Source organism: Molossus molossus, unplaced genomic scaffold (genome assembly GCF_014108415.1).
Source record: "Molossus molossus isolate mMolMol1 unplaced genomic scaffold, mMolMol1.p scaffold_m16_p_9, whole genome shotgun sequence".
NCBI lineage: Eukaryota > Metazoa > Chordata > Mammalia > Chiroptera > Molossidae > Molossus > Molossus molossus.
In genome coordinates this window covers 10,301,193-10,322,285 of record NW_023425403.1, presented here as the reverse complement: position 1 = coordinate 10,322,285, position 21,093 = coordinate 10,301,193, and positions in this window count along the sequence as shown.

Sequence of the window (21,093 nt, the reverse complement as noted above, 5' to 3'; positions counted from 1 at the left end):
AACTGTATTTCCTTTTGAATGTCATTGGAGAGAGACAAGTATGGAGCACAACTTGTCTGCTGTTGACTGCTGGTCTGTGTTCTCTGATAGTGACACCACGGAAAAAGACTGGGCTGAGGACAGTCATATTTTTTGTTTTGTTTTTTAGTATTTTCTAGCTCTGTCCACTAAAATGAGTTAGAAACAATCACATTTCCAGTACAATTCTTGTAGTCTGGTCATGGTTTTTTAAATACCAGTTCCCAGTGAATGAAAACTGCTTCTTTTTTTTATCCTCGCCTGAGGACATTTTTCCATTTTTTTGTTCAGACAGAGTGGGAGAGAGAGAGAGTAAGAGAAAGAGAGAGAAACATCGATGTGAAAGGAACACACTGAGTGGCTGCCACCCACACCAATCAGGGCCGGGGACAAGCTGCAACCAAAGTTCGTCCCTTAGCAGGAACCGAACCTGGGTCTCTCTGGATCGCAGGCCAACGCTCTAACCACTGAGCCAAACCAGCCAGGGCAAAAACAGTGCCTCTTAAAGAAATGGTTGATTTTATGTCATCCCAAATATGAACCAAAAAAAAAAAAGCAAGGAAAAAAAACTAAGAAAATACACCAAAGTATTAGTGACTGTTTCTGAGAAAGGTAGGTGATTTTCATTTTCTTCTTTATGCTTTCAGTATTTTATAAATTTCCTCTGATGAACCTGTAAGTGAAAAAAATGGACCTTTAAAATAAAAAGATAGTGAAAAAAATAAATATATTAAAGTACATGTTTTGAAAGAGGGTCACCAGTCAGCCAGTAGATAGGAATGCAAAAGCGATTTTAAAGGAGCCCTTCTCTGAGGTCGCTACACACACATTTGTCTCTCTCGAAAGAAAGATTCAAGTCCACAGGCAGAAAGGGCCTTAACGTGGGAGCACGTCATGAAATGTGCAGCCCCGAGCCGCCCACGTGAGTCTCAAGCTCTCCCGGAGCCGGCTGCACCCCTGAATTAATAGAGTTCTGTCAGCTCTAGTGGGGAGCGAGAGAATGTAGACAGGACAGGACATCAGCTTTCATTTCAAATGCTGATCAGCTCTTCCTGGGACGGAGATCCCTCGGGAACTTCTTTCCAGAAGACATGGTGTTCCAAGTACATAAGAAATGGAAAACATCCCTCCCAGCTGAAGTCTCCCAACACGGGTACGAATATCCCACTTCTTCACCTGAACAGAGGCAGGCCATTGGCACACCCAGCATCTTCGGTAAAATGTTCCTACAGAAGCATTTCCAGGTCGGTTCCAAAAACCGCAGCCGATGTCAGTGGGCAGAGTGGAGGCACGCGGGTGGTGGCCAAAGGAGAAGGGCTATGACCACTGACTTTAGACCCGACTGTCTTCACAAATCGATGACCAAGTGCCTCGATTTCCGTCCTGCAGAACCAAGGCAGTGTCCCATGTCGTGCATGTTGCAGGGGTGCAGTGAAGACGAGGGAGAGGCTGTTCATACACACCCTGCAGGCTCCTGGGGAGGTGGTTGTCTAAGCAGAGGTGTCACATGTGCGGGCTAGCTTGGCACACGCACACAGAGACAGAAGTCCAAAAGTAGCGTCTGAGTCGTAAAAGCACACCACAGAACAGCTTCTCAGTTGTTGGGGGTGTTCTATGTCTCTGGATGCAAGAGCGAGGTGACTTGAAAATTCAGGGCAGCCCTGGCTGGTTTGGCTCAGCGGTTAGAGCGTCAGCCTGCGGTCCAGAGAAACCCGGGTTCGGTTCCCACTAAGGGCATGCACTTCGGTTGCAGTTTGTCCCCGGCCCTGGTTGGGTCGTGCGGGTGGCAGCCACTCGATGTGTCCCTTTCACATCGATGTTTCTCTCTCTCTCTTCCTCTCTCTCCCTCCCACTCTATCTGAATAAAAAATAGAAAAATGTCCTCGGGTGAGGATAAAAAAAAAAAAAATTCAGGGCAGAGCCTGAGCAGCCGCCTTCTGCGTGGGCTCCGTGTACGCTGCACGTGCATGAATTCAGGTCCGTGGGCACAAAGTCTATGTGGCATGCAGCTGAACCAAGGTCTGGGTGAGTCAAAGCCCCAAGTCCTGGACAAACCTCTGTGAGCTGTCTGAGGGTCTGTGGCTGTTCTCAAACTTCAGGGTGGATTAGAATCACCTGGTGATTTTGATAAAAGGCAGATTTCCAGGATTTACCTCCAGAAATGATCGCCCGCTCATCCAGAGCTCTTCCTGGGAATCTGCATTTGTATAAACTGAGTTTCTTGTGCTGTGAGCTTGGAGAATCCGTGTTCTAAATGTTACAATCTGAACTGATACATCCGAATTCTAACCTGGCTTTAAATTTCAGCAAGATGGACAGTGGGGAGGACAGGGGAAGCAAACTTCTCTGGGACGGAGCCCGCACCATTACTAAGTACAGTCACTCATGTACCCAGAGCGGCAAACGCTAACTGCCGAGGCTGGACAGCGCGTCGGAACAGATAAACAGCCTCTGTTCACGTTAATACATAATCCACTAACCACATGTGGCTTCTGAACACTTAAAACGTGGCTGGTTGAAACTGAGATTTAATGTAAGTACATAATCTATCAGATTTCAAAGATTTAGTACAAAGCAAGAATGTAAAATATCTAATTAATATTTTATAGTCACTACATGTTGAAATGACGTTATAGAAATAACGTGTTCAATGCAATATATTATGAAAATTAATTTCACTCGTTTCTTTTTCCTTTCCTAAATGAAGTCACTAGAAAACCTTGAACTGCTTACATCACTCACATTATATTTCTATTGGACGGCGTCATTCCTGTCTGGGTCTTCATCTACGGGATTCCTTCATCTTGGGGTGTGCTCTTTCTGGGTATCACTGGTGTTCCCAGAGCCCTTCTTCATTCCCATCTGAGCAGGGGTGACCAAACTTTAATGGCTCCTCAAGAGAAGACAGGAGACATGCCTGACCCAGCTCACTTCTTAGTCCAGAAAGTCTGCCAGACCTAAATGCCCTCGCACTGCAGAGAAAGAGTTAAAGGGTATAAATAGATTAATAATTGAAAAGAGAATAAAAACCCCAACAAAGTCCAAAGCTGGTGACCACTCATGTGCTATAGAGTAACTGCCTCCTGGTGGCCTGCTCCTACCTGTCCCCATGGGGTAGGGGAGATGGGGTGAGGGAACTCGTGTCTCCAGAGAGGGCACCAGTGAATACGGGCCACGTCGCTTTCTCCTGGAGCAGACCTGGCGCCTCATACAAGCCTAGCGGGTCCCGTCTGCAGTGGCTTTCAGGTGTGTGTTGGAAGAGCATTTCTTTAACTTAAAGTAAGTCATTACATCCTTGCCCAGATGCTCCCCTCGCTGGCCCAGATGCCAATAAAGATACGATTAAAGCACTAGCAAAATTCTTTCCGAATGACAGGCCAAGCAGAAATAAATGTGTAGGTTATTTGGGAGCATGACAAATTTTACACCTAGAGGAAAGTAGAAGAAAAAGAGATTCTCACCTTGTTAACTAAACTAGATGCGTTCTGGTTTCTGGCTGCTCGGGGTGCTGTGGCACCCTAAAATTCCAAAGAGAGTTTCACACTCTCCCCGGCCTCCACCTTTGTGGAGAACGCGGTTGAGTTCCTCTTGCTTGTGCCTCTGCCCTGGAGGTTTGGGACACACCCGCCGTGACCTGACCCTCTCTGCTTGAACCCCACGGTGGTCACTCACCCCCGAGTCTTGAGTCAGTGGCCACAAAGACACCAATGTTTCAAATGCAAAGGTCACAGCATCTTGTCAGGCCTGGGAGGCAGGTGTGACCTCGTTCCCAGCAGAAGAACTGAGCCAGACCAGACGTCGTAAGGAATCACAGGTAGGGAAACTGCTTCTGTTGCCTCAAAGCAGCCACCTCGAGGGGTGGCACCCCGGGGACCAGCGGCACCCAGTCTACTGGCCTGTGTCACCCTAAATGAAGGTGGCGATCTGGTGTAAGCAGCAGTGGACAAGAGAGGTCACAGACGTGCTTCCTGGTCACATACCCCAAGTGGCAATGAGTTATTCTTCAGCCGTGCAGGTCAGAGGCCAAAGACTCTCCCAATTCCACCATTTTTGTTTGACTTATTGTGGATTTTCTGACAGGAAATGGGAATTTGGTTGATAATTACCAGGCGTACAGATAAGGTTTCCTCATTAAAGTCTCATAAAACCATGAAAATAAATCATTGCAAGTGGAAAGAGAAAGAAAACCTTCTGTTTAGACTTTTCCATGATCATTTAGGCCAATTATTTTCCCTCTTCCAGCCCGGTGGCTTTATTTTCAGCGAGCACAGGGCCTGATAATCAGAGGAAAGAATTTAGAGACCTCACAGAACTTTCCTGATTGTGAGTTAATGGCCTGGTATGTCAAGGACAGGCCAAGCCTGGCAGAATAAATTATGCCAGTGCAGCTGAGGAAACACAGAGCGGAAACCCACGTAATATATGTCTGCAGATAGGATAGAAACATAAATAAATACTACAATTTCAAGAAAATCGACGGGTTCATTTGGCCTGTCTGGGAGATGAAAGCTGTCAGGAGTCAGGGAGTGGGGACAGTCCTAAATGAGACTCCGGTAGAAATGAGAGCAGGCCACCCCTCCCCCTCTCCCTCCAAGGGCACCCCTTCCTTTTCTGAGCGCCAACGCCAGGCATTCGGGACCCCGATGCAGTGGAGTCTCTCTCAGGAACTCCTCAGGAGTTTCCCAACTCAGCCACCAGCCAGGAGCTGTCCAGTTCTCCTACAATAATTGCTCTAGCCCCAGGTCTCAGCTTTTCCAACACACTGCTTTCTCCAGAGTTAGCAATGGCCTTTCAGGTTCCCCTCGGGGCTCCCGAATAATGCCTGACCCTCGTGTGTGGGGCCGGGGCCTCAGCCTTCTTCCTCACTAGAATGCCCCACAGGAGCAGGGGGAGAAATGTGCTCTAAAGTCAGTTACTACTTCCAGACTGAAATTAATCCAGATTACTTATAAACTAAGTTATTAAAATGAAGATATTCATGGCAGATTGCTAGGTGGCAGGTTGACCAAGTGTCCAGGTTTACCAGGGACTGAGGTAGACTCCCAGTGCAGAAACCAGACAAAGCTAGACGCATGCTCACCTACTGGGTAGACCAGAGACAGTAACTGAACCCAACACACTGCTCGCTTCACGCTCTCCTAAGAGACTGAAACTTCTTTGGCAGTGACCACAGAGTGCCCCCAAACAGGAAGGTTTTGAGGTAAGTCTACAAGTCTATTTCCTCGTCGTCAGGGACAAGCACAACGCGGGCATGAAGCTCCAGCTGGAAGGCTCCATCTGCCTCCGAATGTCTCGGTGATTAGGAGTTATTGTGTCAGCCTGCTCAGCTGCCAAGAGAAAAGACTCGGCTGGATGGCTTAAACCAGACATTTATGTTCTCACAGTTCTGGAGGCTGAAAGCGTAAGACCCAGGCCACAGCCAATTCTGTTTCTGGTGAGATCTCTCCTCCTGGCTTACAGACAGCCACCTTCTCTCTGTGTCCTCACGTGGCCTTTCCGTGGTGTGTAGGGACCAGGAGAGAGAGCTAAAGGAAGCAGTCTTGTGTCCCTTACTAGAAGGACACTAACCCTGCAGGATCAGGGCCCCACCATTATGACCTTGTTTGACTTTAAGTGCTTCCTTAGAGATCTCATCTCCAAATACAGCCACACTAGGGGTTAGAGCTTCAATATAGGAATTTGGGGGAGATATAAACATTCAGTCTATAAGTTATGTCATTTGATCAGAACTGACCAATTTAATTCCCCATTTGCAAAGATCTATTGAGAAAATGGATATGACAGCCCTTGGTAGACCAGAATGCCCTGTATGAGTCCATCATACAGTGATGACCAGGGGATGATCATTGGCCATCTGGATGGTGTTTTCTGTCTTCTCCTAAAAACACCCATTTCTTTTTGTCCACCTTTCTAAGTGTGTTTACTACTCAATGGCTTTTGTCTGCTGCTTGCCACCTGTCATTGGTGCCTTCAGATGAGTCCTAGAACTGCCTCCCCCAGACGCAAACTACCCAGCCTCATTGCCACAGACACCCTCTTCCCCCACACCTCTGCCCTCCCTGCTCCCTCTGGTGCCATAGCCAGAAGGGGGGGGTCAACGGAGAGAGGAAAGACAGCACTCTGGAGTCCAAAGTCATGACCACGCTTCCCTTCTGCTGCCTGGCAACACCGCCAGATACTCCGCCCTGAGCGTGTGAAGCTCCCAGCCCAGAGAGTTATTTTCCAAATAATTGTATAAAGTCTCCAATTAGCCAGCGAACTTCACCCCATTCCCTCCCAGTCTTATTCGTTTGGGAGGTGTGCCTGTGCTCCTCTCTTTTCAGACATTTGTATTAATGGCCAATACTATGTTCAAGGAGTTATCACTGAAGTCTCTAGAAGAATTACCAAGTATGGTGAAGAGGGCCTGCACACCATCTCTTCATCACCTGAATCTATCTTGTTACCTTTTATCTTAAATTGAAAACATCCAGGCAAAAATTCATTCCTACGTCTAAGTGTCAAGAGCCCAGAATGCATCCCTCATTGGCCTGAGTTTTCACGGAGATTGCAGTGAGACTGTTATCATAGGTTTTGCAGCTATACCCTCTGGGATTCCACTACCTGCCATGTATTCCATAGATTCCCTCCCTTTGTTAAGGCTCGTGTGCGACATGGCAGAGGAACCACACGTTTGTCATAGGGAGCTTAATCATCCAGTTGAAATGCCCTTGCAGAACATCGGCCCGGTGGAGGGAATGTTTGTTGAATGGCTACATGAAGACTGGATTCTGCTACCGGCTCCTGCATTCATGCTTGTGTTCACATCGGCTGTGATTTCATGGCAGATAAATCTGGGAAGTTTTAGGTAAGAATTCAAGCAGAGAAGAACTGGTGACTGTTCCCGGGGACTCAGCTGGCGTTCCAGCAGAACTTGGCTTCTCCCGGGGGGTGGGGTGGGGTGGGGGCGCTCATGCCCCGAGTACTTCGCTGCAGCTGTGGCCGTTTCTGAGCGTGCACAGCCCCTGAATACATTCGCCTCTGTGTGGTCTGCCGCACTCGGCACAGACAGGAAGGCCATTCAAACCTTCAAGGCTGGCTGTGTCTACACAAAGCATCCACTTGGTTACATAAGCAGTGCAATTTAGTCATGGGAACAAGATTTTTTGAAATTTAAAAAAGACAGGAAGGAGAACAAAAGAGTAACTCGACAATGGAAAAAACCTGACAAGCGCTGCTTAAGAGAGGTGACCAAGGTCAAGATCAACAGTCATAACCTATGTCAAAATGTGCCCTTGATATGATGTGATAAAAATGGCACTTTACCTCTGGGATCTTCCTTTCAAACACCTGTAAACCCAGTCTGATCTTGAAAAACACAATGGACAAATTCCAGTGGGGGCATCCTACAAAGCCTGACCACTACTCCTCAAAACATCAAGGTCATCGAAAACAAGGACAGTCTGAAACACGGTCACAGTCAAGGGGACAAGATGTCTAAATGTCCCGTTGGATCCTGGACAGGATCCTGGGACAGGAAAAGGACCTGAGGGGAAAACTAAGGAAATCTGCATGAAGTACGGACTTTCGTTAATAACAATGTATCGATATGGGTCCGTTAATGGTGACAAAGGCACCTCACTTACTGAAGCTGTTAATAGTAAAGAAAAATGTGTGAAGTGTTGCAAGTAGTATATTCCCATATAATCTGTGTCCTAACTCTGTGCTATCTGCTTAATTTTTCTGTAAATCTAAAACATTTCTACAAATAAAGTATATTAATAATGATAATCAAATACATACAAGACAATGGCAGGTGGAGGGAATGTGTCAAGAATAAGTAAAATGATTATTTTTAAATTTATCGAACCTTGTTGGACTTTGAGGGCATTATGCTAAGATAAATAAGTCAGATAGAGAAAGACAAATACTATATTATCTCACTTACATGTGGAATCTAAAAAAGCACAGAAACTCATAGATCCAGAGTTTGATTCCTGTCGGGGGCTGGGGGTGGGGGTGGACAAAATGGGTGAAGGGGGCCTGGCCAGTGTGGCTCAGTGGTTGAGCATCGACCCGTGCACCAAGAGGTCGCCAGTTCGATTTCCAGTCAGGGCACATGCCCAGATTGTGGGCCAAAGCCCTAGTGGGGGCCATGCAGGAGGCGGCCAATCAATGTTCTCTCTCATCGAAGCTTCTATCTTTCTCTCCCTCTCTCTAAAATCAATATAGGAAAAAAAATGTTTTTAAATGGGTGAAGGGGGTCAAAAGTTACAAACTTTCAGTTATAAGATCATGAATAAGTCATGGTTAACTGTTTTTTTAAAGAAGAAGAAATAAAATACCATCACACCTTTGAACATGGAAGTCAGCTAAGAAGAGAACCCTTAATAATCTAATTAAGTTTTAAGTTTTCTACTTTATCTACTTCTTAATGTACAAAAAGTGCTTTAAAATAATTAATGTAGATTGATTATTCAGTCCAACAGAAAGCTCGCAGACTGTACGATTCCAGTCATGAAATACCCCAAACAGGTACAGCTGTAGAAACAGAAAGCAGCTGAGTGGCTGCCAGGCTGGAGGGGAGGGAGGGGGGTGAGCGAGGCTAATGGCATGGGGTTTCCTTTGGGGAAGACAGAAGATTCTGGAAGCAGACAAAGGTGATGGTTGCACAACAGTGTGAACGTACTAAATGCCACCGACTTGTTCACTTTAAAGTGGTTCGTGTTGAGGGGAAAAAATGGTGGCAGAGTGAATGGAAGCTACACAGACCGTCTCCCAGGACCAAACTGGAATTACAACTAAAATAAAGACAAATCGTCAGGAAAAAGGAACAGAAAAGCAGCCTGCGAGAACCATATAACCAGGGACCCTGACTCGATCCTGGTAGGATTGCGGAGGCACGAGAGAGGGGCTGGGAGCCCACAGACAGCAGCACCCTTAGCTGGGAGCAGCGCCCTCGGGTCACACTCCCAAGCGGCTCCCAGTGTGGAGCCAGGACAGAGGCTAAAACAGCCACAGCCACTCAACCTGGGCTCCGGCAGAGGGAGGGCGGACTGGACTGGAACTGTGTGGGGACACTCGGGATTTGGAGGGCGCTCAGAGCTTTTGCTGAGTTACAGCCACGCAGGATATTGGCCATTGTGCTCCTTCCCAGGGCTCTGGGGAGAGGGGGCGGCCCCTCCCTCGGAGAGTCAACCGCACACAGGTGGGCCATTGAAATGCAAATTGAGGCCCATTAACAACTAACATCTGCCCCACCCTTGGGAAATCCCCTTATGCTGTACACCTGAGGGAGTTTTTCACTCAACTGAGAAGCCAAGGCTCTTCAAGTAACTGCTACTGCTAGCCTCCAGGCAAAAAGCTAGAGGATAACTGTACCATTCCTGGGCTAGCAACTCTAACTAGGAAAGTAAGAAGACTTGACAGTGGTGTTTAAAGTGGGTCCTCCCTGCCTCATCCAAACCCAGGAGAGGGAGCCACAAACAGCAGAACACAACACCCACAGGGAAAATATGGCAGGCTGCAAAGCCCACTGAGATAGCCAAAATGGTGAAACACAGAATCAAAAGCCAAATGAAAGAACAAGAGACCTCTACCGAAGATGATATAAGTGAGGTGCAGTTAAGCAAGTTAACAGAACTAGAATTCAGAGCCATGATCTTGAGGAAGCTCAACAGCATGTGTAAGGACATGAGCACCATGAGTAAGTACATAGAGATGTTGAAAATCAACCAACTGGAAATTAAAAACCACCAAGAAGAAATCAAGAATGACATATCAGAAATAAAGAACACATTGGAAGGTCTAAACAGCACAGTAGAGGAAGCAAAGGACCAGATCAGTGAATTAGAAGACAGGGTAAAAAAAAATCAACCAATCAGAAAACCAAAAGGAAAAAACAATTAAAAAACAGGAAGATAGCTTAAGAGAACTGTGGGAAAACTGGAAACATAAAAATATTCACATCATAGGAGTCCCTGAAGAAGAAGAAAATGAGCAAGGGTTAGAGAATATATTTGAAGAAATACTGACAGAAAACTTCCCTAATTTGGTGAAGGAAGAAGGCATTCAAGTTCAAGAAGCACAGAGAGCCCCAAGTAAGAAGAACACAAACAAGCCCACACCAAGACACATGGTAATCAAAATGCCAAAAATTAAAGACAAAGAGAGAATCCTAAAAGCAGCAAAAGATAAGCAACAGGTTACCTACAAAGGACACCCCATAAGGCTCTCAGCTGACTTCTCACAAGAAACACTACAGGCCTGAAGAGAATGGCATGAAGTAATCAAGGTCATGAAAAACAAGGATCTGAATCCAAGACTACTCTACCCAGCAAGGCTATCATTCAAAATAGAAGCTCAAATAAAGAGCTTCCCAGTCAAAAAAAAGGCTAAGGGAATACATTAGCACCAAACCAGCACTGCAAGAAATGTTAAAAGGACTGCTGTAATTAACAGGAGAAATAGGAAGAAAAATATAACCACACTAAATAAAAATGGCAATAAATAAGTACATATCAATAATCACCTTAAATGTAAATGGACGGAATGCTCCAATAAAAAGACACAGAGTAGCTGATTGGATAAGAAAGCATGACTCATCTATATGTTGTTTACAAGAGACCCACCTCACAACAAAAGACTCACATAGGTTGAAAGTGAAGGGATGGAAAAAAATCTTCCAAGCAAACGGAAAGGAAAAAAAAGCTGGGGTAGCAATACTCATATCTGATAAAATAGATTTCAAAATGAAGGCCATAACTAGAGACAAAGAAGGCCACTACATAATATTGAAAGGATCTATCCAACAGGAAGCTATAACCTTGATAAACATATATGCACCCAATATAGGAGCACCAAAATATATTAAAAATCTTCTGGAAGACTTCAAACGAGAAATCAATAGCAATACAATCATAGCAGGGGTCTTCAACACCCCGCTGACATCACTGGATAGATCCTCTAGACAAAAAATTAGCAAGGAAACAGAGACTCTAAATGAAGCACTAGACCAAATGGATTTAATAGATATCTACAGAGAATTACACCCCAAAACTATAGAATTCACATTCTTCTCAAGTGCACATGGGACATCCTCAAAGAGAGACTACATGTTAGGACACAAAGTCTCTATGAGTTCAAGAAGATTGAAATCATATCAAGCATCTTCTCAGATCACAATGGCATGAAACTAGATATCAATTGCAACAAGAACATGCAAAGACATTTGAACACATGGAGGCTAAATAGCATGTTATTAAACAACGAATGGGTCAGCAAGGAGATCAAGAAATAAATAAAAAACTTCCTGGAATCCAATGAAAATGATCACACAACAACACAAAACCTATGGGATACAGTGAAAGCAGTTCTGAGAGGGAAGTTCATAGCACTACATGCCTACCTCAAGAAGCTAGAAAAATCTCTAATAGACTATCTAACATCACAACTTAAAGAACTACAAAGCAAACAGAAAGAAAACCCCAGAGCAAGTAGAAGGAAGGAAATAGTAAAGATCAGAGCAGAAATAAATGACATAGAGACCAAAAAAACAATGCAAAGGATCAATGAAACAAAGAGCCAGTTTTTCAAAAAGATAAACAAGATTGATAAACCCTTAGCTAGACTCACCAAGAAACAAAGAGAGAGAACCCAAATACACAAAATCAGAAATGAAAGAGGAGAAGTAACAACTGTTACCACAGAAATACAGAAGATCGTTAATAACTACTATGAACAATTATATGGCAACAAATTCGACAATCTAAGCAAAATGGACAAATTTCCCAAAACTGGACCAGGAAGAGACAGAAAACTTGAACAGACCAATAACAACAGAAGAAATTGAAGATGTAACCAAGACTCTCCCAGCAAACAAAAGCCTAGGCCCAGATAGCTTCACGGGGGAGTTTTACCAAACATTCAAAAAAGAACTAACACCCATTCTCCTCAAACTATTTCAAAACATTCAAAAAGAAGGAAGACTTCCAAACTCTTTTTATGAGGTAAGCATAATTCTAATTCCCAAACCAAAAAAAGACATTACAAAGAAAGAAAACTGCAGGCCAATATCCCTGATGAACATGGACACCAAAATCCTGAACAAAATACTAGCAAATCGGATCCAGCAATACATCAAAAAAATTATTCTCCATGACCAAGTGGGATTCAGCCCAGGGATGAAAGGCTGGTACAATATTTGCAAATCAATAAATGTGATACACCACATAAACAAAATGAAGAATAAAAACCACATGATCATATCAATAGATGCTGAAAAAGTCTTCGACAAAATCCAGCATCCATTTCTGATAAAAACGTTCAGTAATGTGGAAATAGAGGGATCATATCTCGACACAATAAAGGCCATATATGAAAGACCTACAGCCAACATCATACTCAATGGGCAAAAACTAAAAGCATTTCCCTTAAGAACAGGAACAAGACAAGAATGTCCACTTTTGCCACTCTTATTTAACATAGTACTGGAAGTCTTAGCCACAGCAATCAGACAGGAAGAAAAAATAAAAAGGATCCAAATGGGAAAGGAAGAAGTGAAACTGTCATTATTCGCAGATGACATGATACTATACGTAGAAAATCCCAAAGATGCCATCAAAAATTTACTAGAGTTAAGAAATGAATTTGGCAAAGTAGCAGGATACAAAATTAATGTCAAGAAATCAATGGCATTCTTATACACCAATGATGAACTCACAGAAAGAGAAACTAAGAAAACAATTCCATTTACCATTGCAGCAAAAAAATTAAGATACATAGGAATAAACTTAACCAAAGAAATAAAGACCTATTCGCAGAAAACTACAGGTCATTGAAAAAAGAAATAGAGGAAGATATAAAAAAGTGGAAACACATAGCTTGTTCATAGATTGGAAGAATTAACATCATTAAAATATGCATACTACTCAAAGCAATCTATAGATTCAATGCCATCCCCATCAAAATACCAACAACATACTTCACAGAACTAGAACAAATATTTCAAAAGTTTATATGGAACCAAAAAGACCTCGAATAGCCACAGCAATCTTGAAAAAGAAGAACAAAGTTGGAGGGATCACATTACCAGATTTCAGGTTATACTACAAAGCCACTGTAATCAAAACAGCCTGATACTGGCACAAGAACAGGCATATAGACCAGTGGAACAGAACAGAGAACCCAGAAATGAACCCAAGGCAATATGCTCCATTAATATTTGACCAAGGGGGCAAGAGCATACAGTGGAGTAAAGACAGCCTCTTTAATAAATGGTGTTGGGAAAATTGGACAGCTACATGCAAAAAAATGAAACTAGACCATCAACTTATACCATACACAAGAATAAACTCAAAATGGATAAAAGACTTAAATGTGACTCATGAATCCATTAAAATCCTAGAAGAAATTATAGGCAACAAAATTTCAGACATCATACACAGCAGAATTTTCACTGATACATCACCTAAGGCAACAGAAACAAAGGAAGAAATGAAAACATGAGACTACATGAAACTCAAAAGCTTCTGCACAGCAAAAGATACAATCATCAAAATGGAAAGGCAACCCACTGTATGGGAGAACGTCATTGCCAATGATACAACAGATAAGGGGTTAATTTCCAATATATATAGAGTGCTCATACAACTCAACAAAAGGAAGACAAAGAACACAATTAAAAAATGGTCAGAGGAACTAAATAGACACCTTTCCAAATAGGACATACAAATGGCCAAGAGACATATGAAGAAATGCTCCACATCACTAATCATCAGAGAGATGCAAATTAAAACAACAGTGAGGTATCACCTCACACCTGTCAGAATGGCCACCATCAACAAATCAGCAAACAACAAGTGTTGAGGGTGTGGAGAAAAGGGACTCTAGTACACTGCTGGGGGGAATGTAGACTGGTGCAGCCACTATGAAAACGATATGGTGTTACCTCAAAAAATTAAAAATTGAACTTCCATTTGACTAGTGATCCCACTTCTAGGAATATACCCTAAGAAGCCTGAAACACCAATCCGGAAGAATATATATACCCCCATGTTCATAGCAGCACTATTTATAATAGCTAAATTCTGGAAACAGCCCAGTGTCCATCAGTAGACGAATGGATAAAGAAGCTGTGGTACATGTACACAATGGAGTACTATGCAGCGATAAGAAAGAAAGATCTCTTATCCTTTGAGACAACATGGAGGGACCTGGAAAGTATCATCCTAAGCGAAACAAGCCTAACAGAGAAAGACAAGTATCATATGATCTCACTTATTTGTGGAATATAATGAATATAACGGTCTGAGAAATGGGTTAGTCCTAGAGACATGGAAGTGGGGTACAGACTGACAATCTCCAGAATAGGGAGTGGTGGGGGAGAGATAAACCACAGAACTTCTATGCATGTATGCATGAACAATGGACACAGACAACAAAGATGGGGACAGGGCGGGGAGGGTGGGGGAGTGGGATTCAGTGGGGGGAAAAAGAGAAACATTTGTAACAAAAATAAATTATTTAATTAAAAAATAAAAATTAAAAAATAAAGTGGTTCATGTTGCTAAGCTAATTTTACCTCAATCAAAAATAATTAATGATAATAAAAATTTAAAAATGAAGTAATGTAATAATGATAATAAAGTAGTGATAATCAAAATAAGTAATAAGCCCTGGCCAGTTTGATGCAGCAGTTAGAGAGTCAGCCCAAGGACCAAGGGGTTGCGGGTTCAATTCCGGTCAAGGGCACATGCCTCGGTTGTGGTTCAATCCCTGGCCCTGGTCAGGGCTGTGCGGGAGGCAGCCAATCGATGTGTCTCTCTCACATCTATGTTTCTCTCTCTCCCTCCCTCCCACTCTACCTGAAAATCAAGGGGAAAGTATGCTCCGGTGCGGATTTTAAAACGCAATAATATAAACATCATGCTTTTGTTTGCCATTTTTTCTTTGTCAGCCTCTGAATGTTAATTTGGCACTATTGTAAAACTGTAATGACCAAAAAATATAAAAGTCATTTTCATTTGGAAATAAAGAGTCAGGAGGCAGTTGTAAGTGGAAACGGGGTCTGAGCACAGGACCCCGTTTCTGTCGGTGGACGGTGGGGCGCAGCGGGGGCCAGCGGGGCCGGGTTCTCTGATGTGGGGCGTCAGCAATGACCAACTCCGTGGTTCTCACTGTCTTTGTTCCTAAACTGAGGTAGGCCCGGGTAAGCAATAGAAGACCCTGCCGGGAGAAACAGCCACGGGGTTTCAAGCAAAATGTTAGAGACGGCGGGTGTGCGTGGGCAGAGGTGAGCAGAACGGGCCCTGGGCAGGCAGCCAGCTCTTTGGTGGCCTCGTGACTGCCCCCCGAAACTGACCAGCCGGAGTCGGGCCTCCCGAGGACCCAGCAGGGGGGCTGTGCTGCGCCGGCTATGAGCCCCTACTTAGCACCGGCTCGGTTCCATCCACTCCTTGAGGCACTTGAGCCGTGGCAAAGGGCCTGGGCTGTGGCACTTTTCTGGAGCGGTGATGCTGAGTGAGGACGATCGACCTCCACTGGGAAGGCCACTTAACACGCAAGGGGCCGACATTGGAATGCTGCCAGCGGGGCGGGGGCCCTGGACGGTGTGTTCACCACACAGGTAGTTGCCTCCTCCACACCCAGCACCACCCGGGGGGAGGAGCTGAGGACTGACACTTGCTCCCTCTGGGTTCTGTCTCGTCTCTCATTAGGGTTTAAGCAGGAGAGCTCCCCAGTCAGTGGCCTGCTGTGACCTAACTCAGAGCTCCCTCTTCTGTCATCCCGGCTAAGCACCAGGGTGGGACCTGGGACGAGAAAGTCAGCAGTTTCGGGTTCAGGTCCAGAAGTTGAAACTGCACATCCTTTTTTTTATTTTATTTTTTATCCTCACCCGAGGATATTTTTCCTTTTTTGTACAGATAGGGTGGGAGGGAGAGAGAGGAAGGAGAGAGAGAGAGAAACATCGACGTGAAGGGACACATCGAGTGGCTGCCACCCGCACGACCAACCAGGGCCGGGGACAAACTGCAACCGAAGTACGTGCCTTAGCAGGAACCGAACCCGGGTCTCTCCGGACCGCAGGCCAACGCTTTAACCGCTGAGCCAAACTGGCCAGGGCGAAACTGAACATCTTTACTGCCTTCCACAACAATTAAACATAACAGACACCATGGCAGAAGCCAGGTACATACTTACAAAACCAAGCAAGAGGTATTTGCAATCACCTTCTGAAATGTGCCAGCAGAAGACTCCCAAAATAGGCCTCAATGAAAAAGTGCTAGATACTATTTTAGATTTAAAATAACATTAAGTTATATAGACTGATATAATGGAAATAAGAAAGCGCTATCCCTTTAAAGTCACCATAAAAGAAATCTCAAACACTTAGCATACCTTTCTTCTAATGCAAGAGAGTATTATAGGCTGGCATCTTTCATTCATTCATTCGTTCGTTCATTCATTCATTCATTCAACAAACCTGTGTCAAAGATTTAGGATGAATGGGTTAGGGGGTAGTAGGTCTCCTCACTGCCCAGGATGAAGGAGGCCCTACCATGTTAGAGCTGCACCTTTAGAAATAGGAAGAGAAGACTGGCTGCTATGGCCACGCCTCGAAATGACAAACCTTATTTCTACCTACACCTCTGTAGTCAGAACTCAGCCAACCGAGGCCCAGTCTAACAGCAAGAGAGGCTGGGAAATACTAAATGTTTCTGCCATGCCTGGACTGTTGTTGGAAAGACACGTTGATCGGGTTAATGAGGGCAAGATGGCAAAGCATTTCGACTTCCAGTGAGGGTGTGCGTGCATGACCCTGGAGGCATCAGACAGGCAGGAGGGGAGGCCAGTGATGCAAGTGGGGCTTTAGAAAGTTTACAGGCGTCCAGTGTGAAGGCTGGGTCAGAAGGCGGAGGCACTAGAGCCTGGGAGACCATTCAGATGTGGTGAGTCACGGCATTTGGTAAGAGCGGCACTCGTGTGACAGTGCGAAGTGGAGATGGACATCATTTCCTGTAGAAGACTGACTGCACACACCACACCACGTGGGACTGGAAAGCCAGAGTCTGGAGTCAGGAGGAGATACTTGAAACCGTAAGAGCCTGTCAAGGGGGGAGGGGAGTGGGCCCCCAGCGCTCTGCTGCCCCTCGGCCCGAGGGGCCCCCCGAGAGCAAGAAGTCAGCTCCCTCCCGCGAGGTGAGTGTTGAGAAGACAAGATTTAGATTTAGACATTCTATCTTTTTGGAAATTTTTTATGTGATCTTAGGATGAGAAATAATGGGACTGGGAATGAAACATAAAGATTTTTATTTCTGTATCTGTTTGAGACTGTCTATATGTCCCAATTTATCTACAAGGAAGATACGTTACCTTTCTAATGAGATTATAGTATACTCCCAAAAATAAAGATCGAAAAAAAGAGAAATGTCAAATTACAGGCAAGTTTCCTTCTCCGCCAACTCTAAAACCAGTCATTCTTCCCTAAAAATCATATGTGTTTTAGTCCTGCAACTCCCATCCTGACACATTTCCTGGGAAGCCGACACCCATGGGAACTGGATGTGAAGCACTATGCCCCCCCCCCCCCCCACACACACACACACACGCAGCCTTGCTCTGGGCGACTCCAGGATTCGCTGTTAGTCTTTTTTAAAACTAGATTCACTGGGGTAACGGGGGTTAATGATGTCATATGGATTGCAGGTGTGCAACACTGTAATTTGCTGCCTGTGTACTCCATTGTGTGCTCACCACCAAAGGTCTAATTCTCTTCTGTTACCATCGTTGTCAGTCTTTATCGGATCATTCTTTGACCCATAAGTGGAAGGTATGAGAAATGTTCCCTTTCTAGTCTTTCCGAACTCTCCCCACAGGCCACCCACCTCATATCTTTATTGAATAAAGTTGCTCTTTAAATGCCGAGTTTCCAATATGTGAGCTGTTGGGCACAAGACAAGTGTAACTCATCCAAAAATAGGTGAATACGCCAAATTCCCCTAATGCTGTTGCACCAGCAGAGTAGAGACCTGTCTTCATAGACGAAGGATGACGCCCTGTTAAAAACACAGCATTCTGCCTTCCTATTGGACAGTCTCAATCCAGGGGTCACTTCAGGAGTCTCCTGCATCAACACCCAGGATAAACAGAAGGGAGAGAAGGAGACCACAGAGTAGCCCAGCAAAGTGATTGGAAACACTGGCTTTGGATTCATCAGATTAGGATGCAGAACTTGGCTGTCACTTTGGGCAAGTCACTGAGCTCTCTGCACCTCTGACTCCTCACCTATGACATGCCAACAACAGCCTCCACCATGCGGGCTGCTGCAGCTACCGAGAGATAAGCACACAAAGTGCAACGGCACACACGGGGACCCTCCACAGATGAGGAGCCCTCGGAAAGGTACCTCACAGATGAAACAGTGACACCCGGAGTTTCAGTGACAGGACAGGGCTCAGCATGGGCTAAGCCACCCTCATGGCCCTGATCCCCCGAAGCTCCTGGTACTTGCTGGCAAATAAGCGGTCTCATGTTGTGAGGAAGAGAACACTCAGGTCCCTGGGCCTCAGACGTTTGGGGTGGGCATACACAGGCACCCAGACAGACCGGGGCCCTATCAGCAGCAGCACAACCAGAATTGACCGAGCCCTGGTGGAGAGGCAAGACAGCACCCACGAGTACAGATGCATCATGGGTCTCCTTGGTGGGTTTCCCACTGCTCCCTCGACTAGGCTCTGTCATTCTGGAGACCCAGCCATCACAAGGTCCCGGCTGAGTAACCAAACTCTTCCTCCCGCCTCTACTTACCCAAAGCTTCACTGCCTAGAGGCTTGGTCACTGCCTTTGCTCTGCTTCTCTGAACTCCCCCGAGGGGCTGCAGGCAGGGCGGGCTCCAAAGGCATCTTCTACGTCTCTAACGCGCACTCATTATCGGAGAATTGCAACCACGGGTCTCCTCTTGTGGTGGTGGTGGTGGTGCAGGGGCACAGCTAGAATGTTCCTGAAGCCACTGACCTCTGGTGAAAGGCAGACATACTTGGATCTGGACCGCAGAAGTGCCAGGATCATCAGAAACCACTATGGACAACTATGTGACCAAAAAATGGTCAACCTAGAAAAAAATGAATAAACTCCTAAAACAGACAAGACTGAATCATATAGAAATAGAAAAACTGAATAGAGCATTAAGGAGATTAAATCAGTAACCAAAAAATCTCCCAACAAACAAAAGTCCGGGACCAGATTGCTTCACTGGTGAATTTCATCCAACTTTAAAAAAATAATTACTACCAACCCTTCTTAAAACCTTCCAAAATATTAAAAAGGAGGGAACTTTGCAACTCATTTCACGAGACTTGCCCTGATACAAAAGCCAGATAAGGACACTACAGAAAGAGAAAAAGACAGGCCAACATCCCTGGTAAACATAGATGCAAAAATCCTCAACAAATATTTGCAAACTAGACTCAACAACACATGAAAAGGATCATGCATCAGGATCAAGTGAGATTTATTTCAGAGATGCTGGGATGTTTCAAAATCTACAAGTCAATCAATGTGATACAACACATTAGCAAAAATGAAGGATACAAATCATATGATCATCTCAAGAGATACAGAAAAAGCATTTGACGAAGTTCAACATTCTTTTATTATAAAAACTCTCAACAAAGTGGGTATAGAGGGAATATACCTCAACATAATAAAGGGTGAACACACAGTCCAGAACTCAGAAAAAAGATAAGGCTAAGAAATCAGGGATTGGCTTGGTGGGAGGGGCACAACCCATGCACAGAGGTTGGGGAGCAAGCATGGGTACCAGGGGCCACATCCATGCCTGGATGGAACCTCTCCTAAAACAGTTCCCTTGGCTGCACTCTGCATTCTTTGCCCACCAGGCAATCTAATCACCTATTTAAATTCTCAGGTGAAATTCCAACTGGGAAAGGGATGGAGTCATGACCATTCTGACCCCTGGGAAGGGATATTTGGGAAGCACTGGAAAATGTTAACTGGGAAACAATTTCAGATTCAGTACCCAGAAATCGCTATCTTTCCATTGTTGCTTTGTTTCACACTCCGTCCAGAACTGCTACTGATTTCAACACCAGCTCCGAGCTTTGGGAAGCAATTTGTAGGATGATGAACAACAACACACAATCTGACTCCGTGCTCCAAACCCTTCTCTTTTGTGAAGGGTTTACGGGGACTCCCCCGTAACACAAGCTCCCTTTATCCAATTTAAAAGCGTGGTTTCCATTCACTTTCCAAGAACTGTGTAAAACACCCTGCCAGTGCGGCTCAGTGGATTGAGCATCGTCCCATGGACCGAGAGGTCCCGGTTCGATTCCCGGTCAGGGCACATGCCCGGGTTGCAGGCTCCATCTTCACTAAGGGGCGTGCAGGAGGCAGCTGATAGATGCTTCTCTCTCACATCTATGTTTCCATCTTTCTCTCCCTTCTTCTCTTTCTAAAAAAATCAATAAAAGCATATTTTAGAAAAAGAACTGTGTAAAATAAGTGTTTCAGCAGACATGACTGTATATTCACTTTGGCTTCCTGGCTTCTTGATAGAATTTCTTCACTGCCTCCCACAGTATGGCTTTCTAACCAGCATATCCTTTGGGGACCACGTTAGACAAATGGGGAGCCCGCAGGTGGGAAGGTAACATTTAGAAAGTCACTGCTCCAGCCCTGCAACGAGAGAGCAATACTAATTACCTTGCTCCTGGCGTGGAAAACGACTACAATGACCTGCACAATGAGGATGTCAAACTGTCTTTTTTAATCTGACACCTGCACTGGAAATGCTAGGAATCTATGACACTTACAATTAAATACCTGAGATTACTAAACGCAAGTTCAGACAGGGCTAATTTAGAAATGATTGTCAAGATTCACTGAGGAGCAGTCACGATTTCGGAGGAAAAACAAGTTCAGAATTGCCCAAAGCCCCACACAGGGACTCTATATATGGTTTCCCCATTTAGAAACTTACCTGAAAGTCCAAGGCATTCGCTTTATTTAGACTAAAAGCCAGGAAGATGAGAAGACATGTGAGTAAGAATAATCTGGGCTAGTGAGCGCCCTCCAGAG